The 22,240-nt window shown below is 45.5% G+C and overlaps 2 long non-coding RNA genes across 2 annotated transcripts; one reads left to right on the top strand and one right to left on the bottom strand.

Moving 5' to 3' along the window:
- The first annotated feature begins 6,441 nt into the window (after nucleotides 1-6,441).
- LOC136302602 (uncharacterized) lies at nucleotides 6,442-20,946 on the top strand. The gene is made up of 3 exons (XR_010724094.1): nucleotides 6,442-6,495; nucleotides 15,491-15,611; nucleotides 20,008-20,946. It is a non-coding gene; the product is annotated as an uncharacterized lncRNA (long non-coding RNA).
- On the bottom strand, nucleotides 6,737-9,243 carry LOC136302603 (uncharacterized). The gene is made up of 2 exons (XR_010724095.1): nucleotides 7,340-9,243; nucleotides 6,737-7,156 (listed from the first exon to the last, which is right to left on the bottom strand). It is a non-coding gene; the product is annotated as an uncharacterized lncRNA (long non-coding RNA).
- Nucleotides 20,947-22,240: the final 1,294 nt, after the last annotated feature.

Here is a 22,240-nt window from a genome sequence, read left to right as displayed (position 1 = left end):
GGCTGAGGTGGGACGTTTGCCAAGTGTTGCCTGCAGGTGTGTTCGATGGAAAAAACCAGCACGCATTCCCATAAGAACATCAGAACCTGAGCAGAAACAATGGGCATATCACGGTGAATTGACTGCACTTGCTGATGGCTGTACCTGTTCTTGTTCTCTCAAAAGGAACACACCGTAACGGTTTCTGCACTTTTTGGCCAACTGCCTGTCGCTTTGGAAAGGACTATAAGGACCCCTGAGTTAACCAAAGACTTTGTGATCACTCCACAGAAGAAGATGGATCTATTGGCTGGACCACAAGGATTTCGTCTCTCTGTTGGTATCTATTACCCACCCTCTCTTTCTCTTTTCTCTCTATCCTTTATTTCCTTTCAAATCCTTCTATCGCATTTGGTGTTGGCACTCAATAAATGTGCATTTGTTTTGATTAACACTGAAATCCCCTCTGTGTTGTTTTTTGCACTCTGAGATCAGTAAACGAACCATCATGATCCCACTTGCATTAGCGGATCATGACAGAGTGCCTCGGTTATTCAATACAACTGCTGCAATGGCCCTGAGGCACTTAGGCCGTCCTTTAGCTGTTGCATCTAGTTGCTTTGAAAAGTTAGCCACTGCTCTTTGATATGGGCCTAGGTCCTGGGCTAACATCCCCGGGGCAATTTCTTGTTTTTCAAGCAAAAACAGAAAGAATGGTTTACTTACATCCGGAGGTCCTAAGGCTGGAGCTGACATGAGAGCCTCTTTCAGTTGTTTATAGGCTCCATTTGCCTCTTTTGTCCACTGAAGGTCTTTATTCTCATTCACAATGAGTGCATACAAAGGTTTAACAAGCAGTCCAGTAGTTGTTGATCTGTAATCTACACCATCCCGAAAGGTGGGGGTCTGACAAATTGCCTCTTGGCAGCTCTGTCCAAGTCCATTGTAACTGTCCAGGCCGCACATGGCTCCTTTGTTCTGGTGGCTATTAGGTCATCTTTTGGTGGGGTTTCCCCAGGACTCCAGATCCTTTGCAAGTTGTCTTCCAAATAAGGTCCATGTGAGCTGAGTTTTGCGCTCGCCTTTCAGGCTTTTCTATCCAAATGCAAAAATTTTCTGACTGGCTTCGTGGATAAGAATGCAAAAGAAGGCGTCTTTCAAATCTAGAATGGTAAACGAAATTAGCTCTGTTGTTAGGCATGTTAGCTATGTGTATGGGTTGGCCTCTACAGGATAGGGATCTTCAGTTGTCTTATTCACCACCTGTAAATCCTGTACTAGCCGATTTGACCCATCCAGCTTTTGGACAGGTAGTCTGGGTATTAAAATTGGGTTGACACTCTTTTAGTAATCCTAACTGTAGAAATCTCTCTATTACTGGGTTAATTCCCTCCCTTTCTTCTCTTCTCTTCTCTTCTCTTCTCTTCTCTTCTCTTCTCTTCTCTTCTCTTCTCTTCTCTTCTCTTCTCTTAAGGGGTACTGCTCAATCCTGACTGGTTGTTTCCCTTCCTTAAGTCTAATTTGCACAGGAGTAATATTTTTCCCCCTTCCTGGCACATCAGAGGCCCATACCCCAGGGGATACCTGGTTTTGTATTTCCTTGTCAATTTCCCCCTCAGCCCCGATTGCTGTTAGAATTAGACTTAACACCTCCACGTATTGCTCATTGTTTACCTCCAGAACAATTTCCCCTTTCCTAAGTTTAATGTTTACCTGTAGTAGTTCTAGCAAATCCCTTCATAGAAGGAGCTTTGGGGAGTTTGGTAGATATAGGAATCTATGAATGCTCCACTGTTTCCCAAACTTGTATTTTAATGGTTTGCAAAAATATGTCTTTTCAGATTGGCCAGTTGCTCCTACTACTGTAACATAATCATCTTCTGTAGGTACTAAAGACTTGTTCAAAGCAGAATACGTTGCTCCAGTGTCAACCAAAAATTTTACTTCTTTCCCTTCCTCCCCCAACTTCATTTTCATAACCAGCGGGTCTGCTGGGGTAGACACCTCTGGTCCCCTTCAGTTCTTTTGTATATGTGCCACTACCCCCTCTTTTCCTTTTCTCCTCTGTCCACCTCATCTTTGTTCTGGACACTCCTTTTTCCAGTGGCCAAACTTCTTACAATTTGCCCACTGGTCTCTGCCCTGCCAAGGCTGGCCTCACTTGGGTGGTCCCTGCCCACACTCACGTTTTCCTTTCCCTTCTTCCTGGACCACCGCCACAAACTTTTTCATTCCTTGTTTGTACCCCTCCTCCCAATTACTAAAAACCCTCCATGGTTCCCCCAACAGGACTTCTAAGTTTCTTCCATCTAGCTCCCTGAGTTGTTTTTCTTTTTTTAATTTGTTTCTAATATTTCCTGTAGATTGCCCCAGGAATAAGTTTACTAGTTGTTGTATACCTATCTCAGACACCAGATCCAGTGAGATGTGGTGGTGCATGGCATCCCTCAGGCAGTTTAGAAAATCAGATGGTGTTTCAGAGGGACCTTGTTTTATTGTGTATAAAGCTGACCAATTTATAGTCTTGGGTGTGGCTCTCCCCACTCCCCGCGCTATCCACTCTTGGTAGTTTAACAGTCTTTGCCTACCTGCCATCTTGTTTGGGTCCCAGCATGGGTCCTGAAGGGGAAAAGAGGATGCTTTCAAATCTAGTTGCTGTAGCTAGCCTATGGAGGGGGAGGCAGCCATAAGGCAATAAAAAGAGGAAAAGGCTATGTTTGGGTATTTAGTAGAGAAAACTAGAAAGCTATTAGCTTGTTGTAATTATAGCTGTATTATCACAGAAATGTATTGAGATGTACTTCACATACAAAGTACCCAGTCCAGGCGACCCCCAGCTGTACCAGGTGCCCGTGCCTGGCAGCACCAAAATTGGGGGGGATGTGGCACAGCAAGCAATATTCGCTCCATAACACCTCCTGAGCTGGCCAGCCAGCGGGAAGGAATACGGCAGGCTGGCATGCGGCACGCTGTAGTGAAAGCCTAGTGCATGCGGTGGGCGGTGAGCAGCACCCAGCCACGCTGGAAAGGGGAGGGCCTCAAGCGGTGGGCAGCTCTCTGAGAGGTGGCTTGGCCCGTGGCACAGGGAAGCGAGCCCTCTAACCCTCCTGCACCGCCAGTCCCACACGACTTCACAGTCCCATGGGTATGGGAAAAATCAATCTATCTGTTCGCCCTCCGGGATGTCCCACCTTCCCAGAAGCAAAATGCTTCTCTCGACCTGGGACAGGCTGAGAGTAATCCTATGAATTACACAATACACAGCTTTCTCTGCAATAAAAAGTCTGAATACATGTTACTAAACACACAACACACGCACGTAACACTTGCTTCCAGACTTTCAGCTGCTTCAGCCACCCAAAACAAATACTGTCTCCTACATGCAATACCTACATACACAACCACAACAAATATGTCTGAATACCACACCTGTCCACAAATTAGCAACTCTTAAGACACATTTCACTCAAATTCCTTTAAGATACTTTAGGAGTGAAGGCTCCCCTCCTCCTTCTTCAGTACTACAGTTCCCAGCATGCCTTGCTCACGCCATTCACTGTCTCTCCCTGGCTGTCTCAAACACACACACAATCAACAATCAACCAAGTCCAGACTTTACAACCACGGTTTACCAACGCAGGGGTTCCCTAGGCCTACCCCCAAGGCCTTTAGCGGGTCACCTCTCGACCAGAAAATCCCCCATACCGGCCCTCACCAGCTCCCAGCCGGTATCCCTTACCGCTAACTGGTACTCCGCCAGTGGTTGCTTGCAAGCTAACCCCCCCATGGCACTACACCCGGGTATGTGGACGTCTCCCACACATTATACCGGAGCCCTATCTCAGCATACGCTTTCCCTTCTAGTTTAATACATACCTTTTTATTGCTATTTCTCATATGTGGGAAGACTGCACATAATCAATATGACTGATAAGCAAGCTTCACTTTATGATCAAAAGGCACACATTGTATTGAGGCTACTTATTTTTATGCATACTTGTTAATATTTGATTGGTTACAGTAAAAGAAAACTATATACTTGTTGATATTTGATTGGTTACAGTAAAAGAAAATTATATTTGGATCCGTTCTTGCTATCATTGAGCTTCTCCCTCAGACTTCTCAATCCCAACGCTTTGTTATGGTAACACAGCTGCATTCAAGGTCATGCTGACCTCCCAGGCTCCTGTGCAAGTGATTTCAGCAAAGCTCTCTCATGTCTACGTGGCCTTGGTCATGTAGCCATTCCTCAACAATTCCCCCTTTTTCTTTTTAAATTAGCTAGACTGGGGTAAAGGCGCACCTTAGTATTTTTTCATATACCTATCTATTAAAACTAAAAACCGTTAAGAAAAGTCTTAAATATAATAACTTAAAATGTTTCTGATAGCAAACAACTTACAACAATCAACAGTAACACATGCAAAGTTAAATGACTGCTGATTACTAAAATACTAGTTCATTGTCCCAGATTCTGCAACAGCGGAAAAACTTTTTCTCAGTGAAAATGTGGGTATCCTTTCTCAAGCAAGGCTCCCAAGTTCACTCCAAAGTCTGTCCAGCTGTCATTGACAAGGTCAAATTGTTAAGTCAAAACGACTTGTATCTAGTTTCCTTTTTGTGCAGAAAACATCTGGGTTTGCTGATGAAAACATCTCTAGTTAAAGTCAAGGTGTGGCCAAGACCCTGCCTTTTTACTAGAGCGATGTCCCTTAATAGATTTTAAAATGAAACTCTTCACAATACTCGATATTTTAAACTTAATTTACTTAGCTTAACTTATTATATTAAAACTTAAATTTTTACAAAACAATTTATGACAATTCTGATGTAAAACTTGTGTCTTCTTTCAGTCACACAATCAGGTGACACTTCTCAGTGCTCCATCACTGCTGTTTTCCTTTCGAAGTTTCTTTTGTCTGAGACACAACTCAACTGTTTAAATAATAAAACTTAGAACAATTTAAAACCTCTTAACAAAACTTAAAACAAACCTAAAACAATTGAAAACTTAAAACAATTAAGAACCCTAGAATAATTAAAAATCTGCAAATATTAAATTTATAAAATGTATATCTTAGCACTTAAATCTTATAAATCTTAACCTTAAATTCAACTTATATTTAAATCACACAAAACTCATTCCCAATATTAATATAACAGTAAAAACACAACTCAAAACACAAGTCAACTTAACTTTAAATGCAACTTATACTTAACAATATCTAAACTTAAATTACACAAAAATTAATATTAACACAATACCAAAACACAGCCTCAAACATAACTCAACCTGGATTCAGGTACATCAAATCAAACATTCACTCCCATTTCATGACAGTAGGTCTTTTCCCCATACTATGATGGGCTTCTGCACAACTAAAGAACAAATGATTGCTGCTTTTCTTTCAGTCCTTTGCTTGTGATCATGCACCTGTTTTGCAGACAGTCTGTGGTTTCCACATCCTTGCTTCTGAATCCAGAAAACCTGTAACTTTGATTGATTTATTATCATAAATCCAACTGTGAGTTATCTCTTGCTGTGCACTTTGCCTAGATGCATCCCCTTCTAACCCGAGGGTTACTGGCATCTTAGGCGCCTCTCCCCCTTCTGTTTGAGGCATGGGGAGATACCGTTCGTTTGAAGCACACTCGGGAAAAATCTCCTATCGTGACTGTTGTTTTTTCCAAAAACAGCTTTGAGAATGTTCACCTGAATGGATGCAACATGCTATGCTTGTATTAAAATGATGCTTGTGGGCCGGGTCAGGCTCGGGGACGTTTGCTCTGAGGGGATGGCACCTTGGAGAAATTCTCCGCCCCGGCCGCGCTTTATCCCTGCTTCTGCCGCCTCCGCCTGCCCCGGTCCCGCCTGTGCTGTCCCTGTTCCAACCGGGCCGCCTGCCCCGGCTGCGCTTGCGCTATCTGGCTCCTAGCCCGCACCCTTTCTCGCAACCTGCGCAACCACCGCATGCTTCCCTTGCCTCACGAATTTATTATAAATGGGCAGGAGACACAGTTTCCTCCTTTAAATGCCTTTATTAATAAACAGGGTCTCGAGGGGTGGCCTACGCCGCTGCTGCTCCCTTTCATCCACACCGCTGAGGAGGAGGTGCAATCCACTTTGCTGCTCGTGCTGCAGAGTGGGATTTCTTGCCTCGCGGGGGTTCCAAAGAACTTTCTTGGCTCATGGAGTCCAGGGGTGTCTTGCTCTTTAAGTACTTTGTAAGTTATGGTGAGATACAAAAGCTTATGAAAACCCTCGGCATAAATACCCTTGTGTATGCTAAGTCCAGTGCTGTCTTTGGCAGATTTAAACTTGGAGTTGGCTCGTTTTGGCTAGGGGTTCTTGGTGTTGATATGGTCCCATCATGCAGCTGGGCTCTTTTAATTACCATAAGGGTGGCAGCAGCAGCCTGACTGACAGGCCGGTTTTCAGCAGGAAGTAGGAAGAGGATCTGACAGGAAGTGGAGCAAGCAGGGAACAAGCCGATGGGACAGGCTGGGTGCAGGCAGGTAAAGCAGCAGAAATGGAGAGCGGTGATGCCAGGGAGCGGTGATGCCAGGGAGCAGTGATGCCAGGGAGCGGTGATGCCAGGGAGCAGTGATGCCAGGGAGCAGTGATGTCAGGGAGCAGCAACAGCTTGACTTGATGGAAAGGCTAAGTGGGATTTTGGGGTAAGGGATACAGAGTGGACAAAACTGCCAAACAGCATTATAACTCTTGAACTAAATTTAACAAAACATTACAACTCTGTAACCAACAACTTTTAACTTCATCACCATTCTTAATTATCACAAATTCACACCGCTCGCCCGCGAATCGCTCTCCCCCGCGGTCCATCCCGTCTCGACACGACGCGTCCTCTGGCCGCCCCCGGTCGCATTTCGCGCGCTTCTTCCGCCGCTGCTCCCGGTGCAGCTGGGCAGGACCGCCTCCGCGTGCCCGCGCCGCGGTCCCGTCTTTCACCCCTGACGCGATCTGGGCTTGTTTTCCTTGTTTTCCTGGTGTTTTCTCTACTCCTTCTCCCCCCTTCCCTGTCTGCCCCGGTTCGGATGGGGGAAGGGAAAACTTTCACCCAGTGTCTGAACGTCCTGTGTCAGGTTCTGGGGATTGGGGCACAGGAAAAAGCTGTTGGCTTTCCCGTGTAAAACTCGAAGGGGGCTGCTGGCCACCCTGTACAAAACTCAAGAAGGGCTGCTGCTGGCCATTCTCTCCTGATAAATTCAGGGAGACCTGCTTACTCTCCTGCTTCAAATCCGGGGGGAGCTGATTGCTCTCCCCTTTCCCACCTCCAGTAGGAGTCATGATACCTGCCTGCTGATAGCAAGCAGAAAACTGTGCTGGCTGCCGGCTAACATCACTGCCTTTCGCGAGACAAAGGGACAGGGTGGTCTGCTGCTGTCTCTGTCGCTGCGGCGGCTGTGCTTGTTGGGACCGGCTCTCTGTTCCGTGATGTCTTCCCTCGCGGCACTTGCTCTCCTCGCGCCGCTGGCTCCCGAGCGGGTGGGGGGGGGGGGGGCGGAGAGAGTGAGTGGGCTGTTCCGCATCGCCGCCGTCTCCACCCTCAACTCCGCCTCGGTGGTCCGCCCCTCAGGTCCGCTCCATCCGGCCTCTGGCTCAGCCTGAGCTCACGTCATCCACCACGCCCCCCGAAGGGGACCGCGGAGTCCCGTCCTGCTTCTTCGCAGTCAGTCTGGCAAGCGGAGAGGACACTTCCGCCGCCTGTGTCACATGATCCAGGACATCCGGCGGGCTCGACCACGCCGGCGCCATTGCAGTTTTCCCCGGACGTGTGTTACAAAGTATTAAAGACTTCGCGATTTTTGTGCGTGGCTGAGAATCTGATTTTTCAGCCTCCCCCCCTCAAGCGCCTGAATGGCAGCTTTGACAGCCTTTCTCTCAGCAGAAACAGTCTGCAAGGTATTTACAAATTTTTTCTCGACTGCCGCTGTTTTCGGCGCGAGTTTCCTGTCTGTGCCGCCTGAAATCGCTGCTGTCAATTGCCCTCTTCTCGTGGCCCACAAAGCCAAGTGTTTTAAGTCACTTTCTTTTAGTTTTTCACCTCTCATTGAGAGGAAATTCGGCAAAAGCCGGGTGGCCGCATTCAATCTCGTTTCCATGTTACTTTACTTATCTGTTGTTTTTCACCGCGGCTCTCCTTCTCCCGCGACGGTGGCACCTCCGTCGCGGACTGACTTCCTCGCTTTCTCCAACGTCGGGTGGGCGGAACCTGGAGGTTTTATTTAGAATCTTTGCAGTTGTCATATCTCTCTCGGCTACTGCCTCCCTGAGTATCTTTTGCCAACGCCGCGCACTGGCATTTCGACTTCTCGGTGGTTCGGAGGTTGCCAGTGCTTTAATTTCTTCTTCGCTATGATAACGCGCTGCCTCTTCTTCAAGCTCGGCTTCCTCCTCTGGGGGTAGAGGATCTGAACTTAAAAGTGAATTTGTCACTCTTTTTGGTGGTGCCGGTGGTGTCGAAGGAATGACTACATAAGAGGTGGCTGGGGGCAACGAGACTTGGCTACGTCTTAACTGAATTACACCTTCGGGGGGCTCAGGGGCTGAGAGGACGAAGCAGCCGTGGTATTTGAAGAAGCTGCTGCTGAAGGCTCTCTGGAAGCATTTAAATATTGATTGGCTTGCTGAGCGACCTTTTGCTCTGCTAGGTGTTGTTTTAAGCAATTTATTACTTGTTGCCATGGCCGAGAGATTTTTCTGGCTGCTTTATCTTCATCTATTACCAATGCCCACAATTTGTCTCCAAAATTCCTCCATTCTTCTACACAAAATACTGTGTTAGGGTCACTAAAAAATCCTTTTGCCGTCCCAAAGGCTAATAACATTGCTAATTCTTTTTTCAGGTCTAAGTCTTGTACTTTTTGCTTTTCTAAAAAGCATTGTAATAACTCATATGCCACCTGTCTCTTCATTTTCCCTTTTTCTTTTCTCGAGCGTACGGCAGCCTTACCGCTTTTAGGTGCAAGACAGGCGACTCCAGGCTGCGAGATCCCCCTCTTTAGGGCCAATCCAGATGCGAGGACGATAATCCTAGTCCTTTGCCATCTGCCAGGGGCTGCGGCTGGCGCTTTCCCGGACTCACGACGAGCTTAGCATCAGAGGAAGATTCCTTGAATTCCTTGAATTCTTTGAACTCCTCACACGCCTCACGTTCCTCACACGGGTCACCATATATTGCTATTTCTCATATGTGGGAAGACTGCACATAATCAAATGATTGATACGCTTCACTTTATTGATCAAAAGGCACACATTGTATTGAGGCTACCTATTATTATTCATACTTGTTAATATTTGATTGGTTACAGTAAAAGAAAACTATATACTTGTTGATATTTGATTGGTTACAGTAAAAGAAAATTATATTTGGATCTGTTCTTGTTATCACTGAGCTTCTCCCTCAGACTTCTCAACCCCAATGCTTTGTAACGGTAACACAGCTGCATTCAAGGTCATGATGACCTCGCAGGCTCCTGTGCAAGTGATTTCAGCAAAGCTCTCTCATGTCTATGTGGCCTTGGTCATGTAGCCATTCCTCAATGCCTTTTGTCCATGTTGGCTCCAACAGATCCTTCTGTCCCCTCTGGATAAGCACGCAGGTGGGGAATCCCTGCTGGTAATGCCCTGGTGGGGCCGGGAGAGTCCCACCCTGCCCGCTCCCCACAGCTGGACAGAGGGAGTCCCTTCATGGGTCGCCAACTGAAACGCAGCAGAAAGAACTCTACAACTAATAATAGTCGTTAGAGAGGTATGTATTGAGTTGACGTCGAGATGCGTGTGGAAAAATTTCACCAAAGACACGCATAACCACCGGAGAGCTTGCCCCTCTTATTATTCCCTGAGGTCTTACATATGCATGACATTTCACAGTCCCCCCTCATACATATTCATTTTCTGACCCCGCCCATCCTCGCTTTGTTTGGTAATTAACTCCACGCCCTTTTGGGCATGCTCAGTTCGTTTTGGTGGTCTCTGGTGGTCTTCCAAGGATGAAGCCTCCATGTGTCCCTTCACCTTAATCTCTCCTGTGTGTGCTTTGGCCCCTTTGGCACTTTTTCAAGGGAACGCACCATCTTAGAGTCTGTGTTCTATTCTTTATCTGCATTCTTAGTCCTGTTATTCCGCTGTTTAGGCTAGTTCTTATATCACCGAAGGCTCCTGATGCTTGTAGTGCTTAAAAATAGGCAAAAGGATAACAGGCACAGGGTCTGGTATTCACTGAATGTCTTCTAAAATGCAATCTCACATATTCTAAAGCATTATTGTAACATACCACTGTGGTGGTTTCATGTTTGCTAAGTTTTGTTTGCTAACTGGGAGATAGGATTTTGGGAGAAAAAGGCGAAACAGGCTCAACTTAAAAGAGAAACCAGATAGATTTTATTAACATACACTAAAGGAAAAGGAAGGAAGGAAGGAAGGAAGGAAGGAAGGAAGGAAGGAAGGAAGGAAGGAAGGAAGGAAGGAAGGAAGGAAGGAAGGAAGGAAGGAAGGAAGGAAGGAAGGAAGGAAGGAAGGAAAATTACATTTTCAAACACTTTCCCTTCTACTATAAACTGTTCACTTTTTTACTCAACAAAGAGAGAAAACTATGATTTTCAGTCAGTTGCAACCATTTAAACACAATTTTGCATTACTTTGGGAGTTTTTCTAGTGTTTATGGAGATACACACTACAAGAAAAGGTCTGGTGGCTCTCAATGTTACAAATCTGCAACCCCTTGGAATTTCGTAGATTCTGTGCAGTCTCACACATAGAACAGTTTTCTAATCTGCTTATGGGCTTCTGCATGTTTGGGGCACTGTTTTAAGAATGCTTTTTTAGTATAAAGCAAGGGTTCTTTTCTTCTATCTCTAAAATCATCTCTATCTCAAAAGAAACAGAGACCTCCTTTTATGTCCAGGAGCTGGGGCCTCAAAATTACTTCTCTAAAATCATCTGTTTCAAAGACTGCGACCTCTTTTTTTTTTCCTCAGGAGCCAGAGACATACTTTATTCAAAAATTCTCAATTAAATCTCATTTATATCAGTACACACAACCTTTTGGCAAGAACTTGCATTCCCCCAAACAGCATTATGATATTACAAGAAATAGTCTATTTTTCTATAATTCACATCTAGAGAAGTCTGGTTAGAAATGTCTAGTTCCTCCATCTTTTCTTCTAACAGTCTTTATCAGTTCTTTTGCTGACTTTGTCTCATGCTGTCTCTTTACATTTTAAATCACTTTGTCTTCCATGGAGGAGGGAAAAGGGTTAATGTCTTTGCCCAGAGTTTTGGGGTTTTTTTCTTCTTCAGCTGACTCCTGGAACTTCAAGGCCGTAGATGATGGTGGGGGGGGCAGGGAGGGGGAGCATGCTCAGTAACACTGATGGATGACCCTCCCCTACCCCTGGTCAAATCTAAAGCGACTCAAACTTGGATCAGCTCCCTGGAGCTCTGGAGAAAGATTCTCAGGATTTTCTCCTGTTTCAGACCAGAGGCTGTGGCAGCCAAGCAAAGAGCACGGCTGCCCTGGCCCCTGGCGCAGGGCCAGCACTGCCAAACTGTGAGTCGGGGAGAGAGGAGACCCTGCCGGTTTGGGCAACTCTTTCACAGGCAGCGGCTCCTCCCCCAAGGCCTGGCTGGGCCTGGCCCCGGGGGGCCCAGACCCAAACTTCTCACTTACAAAGTGATGTTAACTCCTTGCCAGCTGGAAGAGGAAAAAGGGCTGAGTCACCTGGGACTTTTGATTTAAGCCGGGGTCTCCAGAGGAGTGTACAGCACTCCTATTCGTCAGCCAAGCTGTCATTCCATGCTATAACTTCCTTAGAAAAAAAACCAAACCCTTCACATTCATGCTAAACCACCAAAACCGTGCATGTTCTTAAATTTACTATAAAGGATCAGTTGAAATTTTCAAATCTCTGTCTCAGAACTGATGCCTTAAGTTTTAGCTTTCATGTTTTTCAGATTCTGTGCTGCCTAGGGGTGTACCTCTGAGCCTCATATTAAGTGCTAGTGAGCTCTTTTCACAGAGTAGATAGACAAAACAAATTCTTTTCCTGCTGAAGACCAAGGACAATTTCAGGCCCAAAAGCATAAACAACGGTGGACTGAAGAGAGAAACAAGAAGGATGACTTCACAATGTGAAGCTGTAATTGAACAATTGTGCGGGGTTTGTTCGTAACCGGGCAGAAACACCAATTATGTAGTGGTTTCAGGTTCATGTATCTCTATTTGCCAAATTTAGTGTAGTGGTTTAAGTGTTTTTTCCTGCCGTGAGAGGATTAGGAGAAAAAGGCAGGCAGGCCCATATTAAAGGTACAAAGATAGATTTATTAACACACTCTAAAAGAAGAAAATGAAAATCAAAATGAAACTTTCAAAAGACTCTTCCTCCCCTACAAACTGTTCATTTTTCCACAAACAACATAAAGAGACAAAACCTGTGATTTTTATTCAGGTTCCTCATTTAAAAATAAGCTTTCATCAGTTCTTTAGGGAGAGGAGTCTCTCTTTGAACTTCCATGGAAAGTCCCCACTGACAACATAGAACAGTTCTGTTGTGGGTCTCAACTCTCACAAAGACAGCTGTCCAGGAACCTGCCTTTGTGAAGCCCCTCCCATTGGCAGCTTTCCCAACACTGCATATGGGTCATGTGGTTCATACATACTGGGGTGTTACTTTTTAAAGATGAACAACTCCAAAGGAAAAGAATTCTTCATCTCAGGGAACAGAGATGTCTTCTCACTTCTTCACTGGCACAGAGTGCTTCTCATCTCTCTTCAAGCATCTCATGGGATCACAAGAATCACTACTTCACTCAGTCCATCACAGATACCTTTGCTCAAATTCACAAATCTAAGCAATCATCTCCCCAAATGCATATTTTCCCTATGATTTAAAGGGATAATCTACATATAGAATTCATTACCATGGCTCAATAAGAGAAGTCCAGCCTAAAATGGCAAACTCTTCAATCCCTTCTCCAGACAGTCTTTTCACTATCTCTTCACTGATTGTCTATGTTGTATTTCCTTATAGTCCAATCACTTTGTCCTTTTCCTCTCTCTCAGGGAAGGGTTAGAGCTCCAGAAGTTTCATTTCGTGCCAAGAAAAAGTTAATTTCTTTTGCCCAGGCCTGCAGTGGTCATGTAATCTCTGCCGGGCAGCAGCTGCTAGGATTTCAAAGCCATGCCAATGGGGGAGGCTCAGAAATGGTGGCCAGGATCTCAGTAGTTAGGAAGGCTGAAAGATGCCTCTCCCTCCACCCCTCAGTCTCATCCGGGGTGGCCCAGCTCAGAGGCGCTCCCTGGGGCCCGGGGGGGGGGAGGCATCTCCCTCGACCCAGGCCAGCGGCGGGGCAGGCCTCAGGTTGGCTGGATGTTAACAGCTGTGGCTTCCCCTTCCCCCACCAGCAGCCCCGGCCCAGCTTGGGGTAGGCTTTAAAATTAGCTGATGTTAAGCTGCAGCCTCCCCCTCCCCCTTGCTGGCAGCTGGGGGGAGGAAGGGCCATGGGGAATGGCCAAGCCCTGGGCTGGCTTTTCCCTAGGGGGCGGGGGGAGCAGCAGGGGCCTAGTTGGAGTGGGCCACTCCTTGGAGCAGCCCCAGAGCTGATGTTACCTGCTCCTCTGGCCGGAAGTAAAAGGGCTGCCTCGGACACAGTGTCAGCTTTATATGTGTATTCACAAGGTGGCATTCAGCTTCCTCAGTGGTTAAACAATATTTCAGTATATAAGACTTGGCTTCTGATAGGTCCCTGTCTTTTCCCAAACAATTCCAAGGTCCTGACAGGGAACTGTTTCCACTTTAACTAAAAACCAAGCTGTGTTAACCCATGGCAACAATTAAACCCCAATATGCAAATGGACCAAAATTTATAAAAGTGTAAGACCTAGTGATCGGTTGTCCATTTTGTGACCATTCAAAGTCCACCTTGGGTGCAGCCCTGGTTAGGCTCTTGTCCTGCCCAAGGTGTACCCTAAAGGCCTTTCAATAATATCTACTTTATTCTCTAGCTCTGTCCAGTCTCTTTTTCAGGTCAACCTTCCCAAGGCATCAGTTTTTGGTGACCCAGATGGGACAGTGAGGCATCTGGAAAACCCTCCTGGACCAGAGGAACACCTAGCTCTAGACCCCCCAGTCCTGCCGGCACTCTGAGGGGGGGTGGCCCCAGCTGTGGCCCAGAAGATATCAGAGCCCAAGAATCCAAAGTTCCATGGACCTGACAGAGGCGCATGAGTAACTGAATAAAAGGGGTATTTTGTTTAGCACCAGAGTTAGGTGTTAGTGAAAGTGCCCTAGGGTCAGGCAGGGTGCTCTGTGTCTCCCCCACTGGTAGTAAGAGAGGACACTCTCTGAAAGCAGGGTTAGATTGCAGTGCTGCTGGCATGAAGCCAGCAGTGGCACAGGGGGTGAGTCCCTGCACTGCGGCTCTGAAGGGCGGGAGTTCGAATCCTGTCCTTGCTTGCTTTCTCTCTGTCTCCCTAATTACTTTCTTACTCATAACTGTGGAGATATGGGGTGTATATTTTCTTGTGAATATTGTAATAATAATATCCCAAGAGATAGTCCCCTGGGGTTAGTTTTGAAAAACTGGGCTGATTTAATGGGTGGGGATTCCTTATTCTTTAAATCCAAACTTATTAGACTCTCAGAAAAAATCTGGCCGACTTATGAACAAGATAATGCTGAGACGTAGCCAGAATTTGGGAGTCTTGATAAGAAGTTAATATCAAGTTTAATCTCCAGCATACACCAAGACTGGTATTTCAATGAGCTAAAATATGCTAGGCTCTTTATGGTGTTGGCTTGTAACCAAGAGCCAGAAAAAAAGGAGCATATATTGGTCTTAAAGAAAAAACAGGGGAAGAGTAAAAAAGAGTTAATACAGAGTAGTGAATGAAAAAACAAGGAGGAAGCAGAGTTAGACCTATTAGCACCTGATTTGAGGGTGGCCTGAGCCTGGGTCCAGCAAGGCCCCTCTGATATCATAGGGTTCAAATGTTTCTAAAAATAATGGGAACTGTATACAATAGATTCAGGGGAGGTGGAAAGAAAGGTTGGGCCTAGATAGGCCTGGGAAGGGAACCAAAACTACGTAGGCCCAGGAAACAAAGGTTAGGTTTTGTCTTTACTAGATCATGTACAGAAGAAACTGCACCTGCATTATCATCACATGAAAAATGATATGATTGTTAATTGTAATGATTGTTTGGTGATGGAATATGATTATTATCTTAAACAAGAATCATGAGAAACAATGTTTGGGGGGCCTGGTGAAAACTACAAGAATTCATACAATAGAACAATATGGGTTTAATAATTAATATATATAGTTATATAACAAAAGGGGTTAAAAACATGTCCATCTCGAATCCATGTCGGAGTCAGATTTGGGTCTGTATCCTGTACCTCTGATTCCCAGAGCTCTTCAACAAAAGCACTTGCATATAATCATTCTGTGATTATGTGTTTCAACGCTAACATTTTGGTGGCCCAGATGGTACCCTGTGAGTGCTGCTGAGGACCCCTGAACTGATCAGGCTCCAGCTGGCACCGAGGGATTCTCGGGGAGCCCATTGGGGTCAGGACCCCTGACACTCACAATGTCCCCTGGAGAGGTAAGATGCTTTTACTCTGGTCTGGTTGCCTGCCAATAAGACGCAGTGAAAGCTATGCGTGGTTGGGCTAAGGAATTCCTGGTCTGCCTAGGCGCCATCCATCAGACAATCACGAAAGCGTTGCAGGTTCAGCATCAGTCGTCTATTGTAGCTGTAACATGGAGAAGCTTAAAGGTATCGTGGGTGGCAATGCCCCCATACCGCACATTTCTCCTTTGGGGTGCTTATTAGCACATTGGAAACAGGATGATTTTGGGCAAGAGCTACGTAAAGCTAAGTTGATTGATTATTGTAACACTTGGTGGCCAAAATATGTCTTGCAGAATGGGAAAATGTGGCCGGAAAACGGGTCTTTGCAAGCTGACATGATTTCACAGTTACTGATGTTTTGTATAAAGAGGGACGATGGGATGAAGTTCTGTATGTTGATTTGTTTTTCTATTTATGGGAAAAGCCAGAGTGGCTGGCTGAGTGTGGGTTAATGATTGTTAAAGTACCTGAAAGCAATAAGTCCACGGCTTGTGTCCAAGGGAAACGTTGCCTGGAACACTTGGCATTAAATGAAAGTTTCTATCAGATGATACGGATGGTGAATTACTAGTAACCCCCATGGCATCAGAGGAATCTGACCCTACTTCACCTGACCCTATTTCACCTGATCCACTTACCCCCCCTGCCGAAAGATACCCTCCTCTCCCACCTACCCCTGTTCAAGGATACCCTTGTCTCCCACTTACACCTCCTTCGCCTGCTCCTGTCTGTGTACCCTCCTCTGCCATCTTCACGCACCCCTCCTTCCCTGGGAAATGACCAAGATTTAGCTGTGATACAGAGACATGGGGATAGTGCAGAAAGAGCAGATAGTAGTGGGAGTGATGAAGATAAACCAGTAATCCCGGTATCTCATCGGACCCAGTCAAGATTGGTCGTGGCCTGGCCTAAGGCAGGAAAGGGCTCATTAAGACCAGGCAAACAAAAGAGAACTGTAATTGCCCCTTTGAAACAAGGAGTAGGAGTGGACAGACCCATTTTTGTGAAAGTGCCATTTTCCCTGGGAGATTTAGTAATTTGGAAGCAGTCAGCTGGGACCTATAGAGAAAACCCTGATAATGTGGCCAGAGTAGTGAAAATGATTATAAAAACTCAAAATCCAGACTGGGATGACATCCAAGTGATATTAAATACTCTATAATGGACTCTACCAAAAAGGAGATGGTAATTAGAGCAGCCAGGGAAAGGGCGAGAGAAGATATTCGCAATGGACTAGTAACAGGGACTTTGGATTATAACTTTCCCACTGAGGACCCATTTGTGGGATCCTAATGACCCATCTGGAGTGGATATGATAAGGCTAAAGAAATATCAGGAGTGGATCCAAATAGGGGTTCAAAATGCTATACCTAGAACAATGAATTGGTCCAAATCATAAGCGATCAGGTAGGAGAGGAAAGAATCTCCAACTGCCTTTTTAGAAAGACTTAAAGAAGCGGCCAGGAAATATACTGACCTCCAAATAGATACAGAACAAGTGAAAGTTCAGCTTGCTCTTATCTTTCTTGGCCAATCACAGGATGACATTAGGAAAAAGTTACAGAAACTGGAGGGGCAAGAGTTAAGAAATTTGGACAAACTACTTGAGGTGGCTTGGAAAGTTTATAACAATAGAGAAAAAGAGGTTAATAATCCAGGGCGAAATCTCCTGGCAGTAGTAGAAGGAAATTCAAGGGGAAATGCTAGAGGCAGTTGAACTATGTGGAGGGGCAGGTTTGGCAAGGGCCGCAGAGGGCCATCCATGCAAGAATTGGGTTTAAACCAGTGCGCATACTGCAGGCAGAAGGGGCACTAGAAGCAGAAGTGCCCAAACCCGTTTTACCAGGGTGATCAGTTCCAGCAGGAAGACATCTACAACCCTTAGATTTGTGTTTTGGGAACAAATTATTAACCCATGAGTTCTTGTATGTGCCCGAATGCCCTATTCCACTTCTAGGTCGAGATTTATTGCAAAGCTTGATGAAGTAATAACCTTTGAAAATGGGGATTATAGGCTAGTACAGGATCTAAGGGCAATAAACGAAATAACCAGAGACATTTATCCACTGGTTGCCAAACCCTACACATTGTTAACATCCATAAAAGAGATAACTAAATGGTTTACCGTAATTGATCTAAAAGATGCCTTCTTCTGCATACCCCTTGACAAAGAAAGTAGGAAACCGTTTGCCTTTGAGTGAAAAACCCTGGAAATGGAAGAAGGACCCAGCTCACCTGGATGCAAGGATTTAAGAACAGCCCCACCCAATTTGGAAACCAACTGGCAAAGGAACTGGAGATCTGGACCAAAGAGAGGCAAGTCCCGAGAGACCAGTACCTTTTATTACAGTATGTTGACGATATACTGATAGTGACAGAAGAAAAGGCAACCTGCGTAAAAGTAACAATTGAGATTTTAAATTCACTGGGAATGAGAGGATACAAAGTGTCTAGAGAAAAGGCACAAATTGCCCAACAGACTGTAATTTAGCTGAGATGTGAAATCTCACAAAGACAGAGAAAACTGGATACTAACCATATCCAAGCTATTTGTGCCGTTCCAGAGCCCCAGAATCTCCACGAGCTGCAAGTCTTCCTTGGGATGGCAGGATGGTGTCGTCTGTGGATCATGGACTATGGGCTAATTGCAAGACCCCTGTATGAAGCTCAGAAGATGCAGCCGTTCACCTGGGGCAAACCACAGAAAGAGGCCTTCCTAAAATTGAAAGAAGCACTGACGACTACCCCGGCATTAGGGTTACCTGATCTGTCTAAATGCTTTCAGCTGTTTGCACATGAAAGGCTGCAGCTGGCACTGGAAGTCCTGACCCAACGTTTGGGAAGCTCTCCAAACAACTTGACAATGTAAATGCCAGATGGCCTTCATGTCTGCGGGCAGTCGCAGCCACTGTAATGTTGATACAAGAAGCCAGGAAGCTCACGATAGGAAGACACATAGATGTCTATGTGCCACACGTGGTAACCACTGTTTTAGAGCAAAAGGGGGGCCATTGGCTATCTCCAAGCAGAATGATAAAATTCCAGGTAATCCTGACCAAGCAGGATGATGTTACATTAAAGACAACTAACCTTTTGAATCCAGCCTTGTTTCTAGGTACCACAACTGAAGAAGGCTCATTAGAGCATGACTGTGTAGAAGTAATAGAGTACACCTATTTGGCAAGGGAAGACCTGAAAGATGCCCTGTTAGAGCAACCAGAGTGGGAGTTATTCACATATGGAAGCAGCTTAGTGGAGAACGGAACCAGATATGCTGGATATGCGGTAACAACAATCTGTACAGTAGTGGAGGCAAAAGCATTACCAACAAATACATCTGCCCAAAGGGCAGAACTAGTTGCCTTAACCAGAGCGCTAGAATTGAGTGAAGGGGAAAAGGTAAACATATGGACTGACTCAAAATATGCTTTTGGAGTGGTGCACTGTGGAAAGAAAGAGGACTGTTGTCTTCTCAGGGTACGCACATTAAACATCAAGATGCACTCTTACAATTGATAAAAGCAGTACAAAAACCTGAGCAAGTGGCAATTATACACTGTAAAGCACACCAATCATAAAGTTCCAAAATTTGTGAAGGAAATCGAAAGGCAGACTGGACAGCCCAACAGGTTGCTCAAAGGGTGCAAACAGCAATGGCATTGATACCTTTAAAACTTAATATATCCCAATTCAATTTACCTTCAAAACCGAAATATTCAGAAGAAGACGAGAGATTGGGGCATCTGCTGAACGCACAAAAGAATTCAGAAGGGTGGTATGTAACTACACAAGGGCAAATAGTTGTACTCCCCCAATAATGAGAAAAGTTCTACAAATTAAACATAATGAATGTCATTGGAGTGCAGAAGCATTGGTGAAATTGCTAAAACGAAATTTAATCTTGGTATGAATGTTAACAATGGCGAAATCAGTAATGACAAAATGTGAGATTTACCTGAGAAACAACCCAGTGGTTAGATGACAGGCACAGCTAGGAAGAATTCAGGTAGGGGTAGAACTAGGAGACTATTGGCAAGTAGATTTTGTAGAATTACCAAGAACTCAAGGATACAAATATATGTTAGTGGGGATTGACACATTTTCTGGATGGCCAGAAGCCCTTCCCTGTCGCTCAAATCAAGCAAAAGAAACAGTTAAATGGTTACTACAAGAGATCATTCCCAGATTTGGGGTGCCTATAGGGATATCATCAGATAGGGGCCCACATTTTATAGCCACAGTGGTAAAAGAAGTAAGATGCTAGGAATAACTTAGACAAAAATCCTCAAAGGGTTAGGATGGAATGTGAGTTCATAGACTAAGTCTATCATTGACAATTTGATAATCCTACTAATTATGTTTTTAGTGATTTGGTTAGTCTACAGCATCCTAAGAAGAGAAACACAGAAAAAGACATCCTGGAACCAGAAGATAATGAAGGCACTGACACGGGACAGGAATCCACACCCATCATCTTCAGGTTCCCCAGTCCATGACAGCATCCGCAACAACGGTTATAACAACCATGGATTTGAAGACGAACATCGAGTATAGACTCAGAAGCCAAAAAGTCTGTATCAAGTGAAAGCATTTACACTTATTATAGTGAAGTGAAAATACTTTCAAAGGGGGGAAATGATAGCATAGGGTTAAAATGCTTCTAAAAATCATGGGAACTGTATACAATAGATTCAGGGGAGGTGGAAAAAAGGTTGAGCCTGGACAGGCCTGAGAAGGTGTAAGAGATGGTCTGAAGATCCCTCATCTGCCTCACGACCATCATCAAGGACAGAGACTGAAACCTCTTAAAAGGACTCTAAAACCCCAACACAGGAGTTCTGGCCTGGCTGAGGTGGGACGTTTGCCAAATGTTGCCTGCAGGTGTGTTCAATGGAAAAACCTAGCACTCACTTCCATCAGAACATCAGAACCTGAGCAGAAACAATGGGCAAGTCACAGTGAATTGACTGCACTTGCTGACGGCTGTACCTGTTCTGGTTAACACTGTACTTGCTGACGGCTGACCTGTTGTCAGTTCTCCCAAAACGAACACACCGTAAGGATTTCTGCACCTTTTGGCCAACTGCCTGTCGCTTTGGAAAGGACTATAAAGACCCCTGAGTTAACCAAAGACTTTGAGATCTCCCCATGGAAGAAGACGGATCTATTGGCCTGACCACGAGGATTTAGTCTCTCCATTGGTAGTTATTGCCCCCCCCTTTCTCTTTTTTGCTATCCTCTATTTCCCTTCAGATCCTTCTATCACATTTGATGTTGGCACTAATAAATGTGCATTTGTTTTGATAAATACTGAAATCCCATCTGTGTTGTTTTTTGTACTCTGAGATCAGTAAACGAACCATCACAACCCCCACTTGCATTAGCGGATTGTGACAGAAGGGAACCAAAACTATGCAGGCCCAGGAAACAAAGGTTAGGTTTTGTCTTTACTAGATCATGTACAGAAGAAACTGCACCTGCATTATCATCACATGAAAAATGATATGATTGTTAATTGTAATGATTGTTTGGTGATGGAATATGATTATTATCTTAAACAAGAATCATGAGAAACAATGTTTGGGGGGCCTGGTGAAAACTACAAGAATTCATACAATAGAACAATATGGGTTTAATAATTAATATATATAGTTATATAACGAAAGGGTTTAAAAACATGTCCATCTCGAATCCATGTCGGAGTCAGATTTGGGTCTGTATCCTGTACCCCTGATTCCCAGAGCTCTTCAACAAAAGCACTTGCATATAATCATTCTGTGATTATGTGTTTCAGTGCTAACACCTCCACCTCCGGTCCCACTGGTGCCACCCCCAGTGGTGCTGCTGACCCCTCCACCCCTGGTCCTGCCCCTGCCGGTACTGCCCCCGATGGCTCCACTGGCCCCTCCACCCCCAGTTCTACCCCCGTGGGCACCGTCACAGCCGGTGGGGGGGGAAGGGCTTTTGCCACTGCCGTCCCGCAGTTGGGCGTGTCCCCCCGCTTCCATCACAGCCCCCGGTCAGAGCAGTGGGGCCGCTGCCCCTGCAGCCCCCAATTTGGCCAGCCCCCCCACTTCTGCCACCACCCCCGGCCAGGCTGATGACAGCGCCATCCAAGAAAGGGGGGGAAGGGTGGGGTGTGCCCCTGGCAGGCTCTTAGCTGGTGATGGAGGAGGGGGGAGGGGACAGCCAGCATGTGCAGCCCATGGAACAGCCCCTAGGGGAGGAGCCGGAGGGCAGAGCCTTCTATAAAGAGGGCAGAAAGGGAACCTCTCATGGGGGGAATAATTCTTCCTGTGCTCTTAGGCCTGTGAGTTTCCATGGCAACACCGAATGCCAGGGAGCTGCTTCACATGACGTCATTGATGCGTGCAGGTACACAGCCCAGGAGTGGCAGCGTACTAAATCCTGTATGGCCCTTCCTATGGTCGGGACTAGGCGAAACAGATTATATGCTACAACAGAGACAACAGGGTCAGATAGTTCGGGGGGAGAGGATGAGAAGGATACCGAGGAGGAGGATGAGATTGATCAGATCATTGCTGCCCTAAGAGGGTGAAAGAGAGGAAAAATACTGAGATGAGCCATCAGGGAACATA

The sequence above is a fragment of the Chamaea fasciata genome, unplaced genomic scaffold (genome assembly GCF_029207755.1).
Source record: "Chamaea fasciata isolate MVZ Bird 193981 ecotype frontalis unplaced genomic scaffold, bChaFas1.0.hap1 SCAF_29, whole genome shotgun sequence".
Taxonomy (NCBI): Eukaryota; Metazoa; Chordata; class Aves; order Passeriformes; family Sylviidae; genus Chamaea; species Chamaea fasciata.
This window is presented reverse-complemented; position numbering and strand designations above follow the sequence as displayed.